Below are 3,258 nucleotides of genomic sequence, written 5' to 3'. Positions count from 1 at the left end.
GAAAGGTCACTACCTGCGTGAGATTTAAATGGTGTAAAATGTCACTTGTGTCCAGGCGATTAAAGACCCCACACACAACTAATTTGGCAGCAGGAAACCTTAAATGGAGAGATTCAGCAGTTTCAATGATGTGATCGTTGAGGAGGATGGCAGTGTTGGCGTAAGGAGGGTGGTATATCACGCACATTATGATAGAGGCGGTGTGGCGGGGATGGAAGCGGGGGGTAAGTTTGACCCACAAAGCCTCGACTCCCTCTGGTATGTCAACCCTGTGGTATAAGGGGTTGAGGTCAGCTCGACAATACAATGCCACACCACCGCCTCTGCGGTTTACTCTGAGATGGTGAAAAAGTACAAAATTTTCTATATTACACACTTCGGGAATTATCTGCCACGCTTCTGTAATTGCCATCACGTCACAGCCTGTGGAGCGCACTAATTCAAACACTTCTTCCATTTTGTTGGCTAATGAGGTAACATTAGATAGTATGATGGAGGGTAGGCTGTACCAAACGCGTGGAACTTCATTAAAATTTCGTTGTCTTGGCTCAACTTTTCCTTTTTTGGTAGCACTTCTTTTATTTGTAATCACAGGCACTGTTCGGGTAATTTTTGAACCACCGCGTCGGCCACGATTGCGAAAAAGTTTCATGTTTTTTAGGCTTTGAATCACTGAGCTTGGTGGATAACCGCATCCTCGTTTCCACTTATACATCTGACTAGGTGTGTATCGATATGAGGGTGAGAGATTTTGCAAAGTTGGTCCGCACATTGTTTCTGTACCGCAAGCTTAGAAATAGGGTTATGGGTCAACAAGCTGACCCTGGCTGCTACTTAGCGCCTAGTCAGATCTGCGACAGGACACGGACACGTCCGCACACCACCACTGTCAACTGTCAAGTCAACTGTGTGTGTGTGTGTGTGTGTGTGTGTGTGTGTGTGTGTGTGTGTGTGTGTGTGTGTGTGTGTGTGTGTGTGTGTGTGTGTGTGTGTGTGTGTGTGTGTGTGTGTGTGTGTGTGTGTGTGTGTGTGTGTGTGTGTGTGTGTGTGTGTGTGTGTGTGTGTGTGTGTGTGTGCGTGTGTGTGTGTGTAAGGTCACAGTATTACCCATAGATCGGTCATTTATAAACTCTAAGCTCTCACTCGTAAGGGTAATAACTGTCGATCACAAGCCCAACACGTGATCCCAGGCCAGTTGAAACACACATGCACACACACACACAAACAAACAAACAAACGTATAGGGCTATATGTACTTGTAATTGTATACGTATAGCGCTATACAGTTACAGGCATAAGATATAATGCAGTGTTCTAGTAATTTAGAACCAAAACTATAGTCTTACTGTACTCCAAAGGTAGGAGTAATAGTTTAAGATAAGCAGAGTAAACTACGTGTATTTAGTTTACTTAATGACCGTTTTCTTTTTTATTATCTATATTTTCTCTTTGCCGTTTGTATTACCGAAGCTGGAGCGAAATGGCCTGTGAAGGTTGTGTGAACCTGGAGGACCGTCTCAGGATGTGTGAGGAGGAAATTCGTCTTCTCATGTGTGGAGGAAATTCGTCTATAAAAAATGAACAAATCTTGGATTTTTTCGCCAAATTGTAGACAATTGCTTAAAATATTAGTTTAATAATAGAATATTCTCTTTGCCACTTAATAAAGTATGAGGTACACTATGTTAACAAGAGGACAAATTAAGTTTTAAATTTTAATTCATGAGATTGTTGAAAAGTTAAGGCTGGTAACCACGACTTGCCAACTAAGTTGTCTTCTATGAGTTGACGCGTCCATAACACGTTCAATACGTTTGAGACGTTTCTCTCCTAGTCCGCCAGTCCTCTCTAGCTCATAAGTCGTGCATGTGTGGTATGTGAGACCTGTTGATAGTTATTCAACCCTACATGATTTAATTAGAAATCATTATGAGTGACTCTGAAGAACCAGGGTATAGTGCTGATGTTACCCCACCAAAGAGAAAAGCGAAAGTGACGTGGTATCAGCAGGCATTTAGAAAGGAATGGATGGAGGATGATGAACTGAAAGATTGGGTACAACCAGATCCTACTGACAAATATACTGTCTTGTGTACTGTATGTAGCAGCAAACTCAAGCATTGCAATAAGTCGTCTCTGATGGCACACAAAGTTTCCATGAAACATGGAAAGTGAACCTCTTCAGGAAAAGGAAGAGCTTTTTCGATATGACTGCAAGCAGTTTCTAATAGAATTGTGCATGCAGATGAAAAAGAGATTTCCTTTTGAAGAAAATAGCCTCATTGCTATGTTAAAGGTAGTGGAACCAGCTGAAGCTCTTTCTACAAAGAGGGACTTGAAATCTCTTTGAAAACTTGCTGTACATTTTCCAACATTGATAAAGGAGGATGAGCTAGATTTGCTGCAAGAGCAATGGCGAGATCTTCTATATGCAAGAGACACACTTAAAGGCATAAGTCAGTCTGCAACTGTTTTCTGGAATGATTTACTTTCAGTGAAAGATGGGAATAATAAAGAAAAGTTTAATCTTCTTGCAACATTTATGTGCAACTTATTAGCTCTGCCACACTCGTCTGCATGTATTGAAAGAAATTATTCCCAAATAAACCAAGTTAAAACTAAGCAAAGCAACAGACTACACACAATTACAGTTGCAAACCGTCTATAGGCCAAGCAAGCCATCACAAGACAAGAAGTGACTTGCCAAAAGTGGGAACCATCTATTTCATTAATCAAAGATGTAAAGTTGGGTCACTGTCACATGAGATATAAAGAGAGGGAAGAGTCCAGGAAGAAGAGTAACACAGCAACTTTATATCATAGTGAAGCCGATGATGTTAATGATGAGGAATTAGAGGAGGGCCCTATGCCAGTATCCTTCTTCCTGCAATAATACCATTGTCTGTAAAGTATTTGGCGAGTAGAACTTCCTCTTCTAGCTAAATTTCCTATTTTTAATTTTAAATAAGCCACAATCCATTTTTCGCAAGTATCAGTATAAAAAATAATCCTTGGATTTTCTTGGATTTTTTCGTAGGGTCATCTTGGCATTTTTACATTTTGTGAGTGGCAACACTGAATGGGATCCGCCTTACTCGCAGAGGCAAAGATGTTCTTAGAAACCTCATTGTGGGAGTTTGTAATGATCTAGTTCCTTTTTTGGGGTAGAAATTCAAGGGAAAGGGGAAATAGAATGTATTGGGGAAAACAGAGTAGGACATAGCAATAATGTAGAACAATATGTCAGTGTAGGACAAA

The sequence above is a fragment of the Oratosquilla oratoria genome, chromosome 26, assembly GCF_046742065.1.
Source record: "Oratosquilla oratoria isolate Oo_2021 chromosome 26, ASM4674206v1, whole genome shotgun sequence".
In the NCBI taxonomy this organism is placed as follows: domain Eukaryota; kingdom Metazoa; phylum Arthropoda; class Malacostraca; order Stomatopoda; family Squillidae; genus Oratosquilla; species Oratosquilla oratoria.
The sequence above is the reverse complement of the archived record's forward strand: the minus strand, read 5'-3'. Positions refer to the sequence as shown.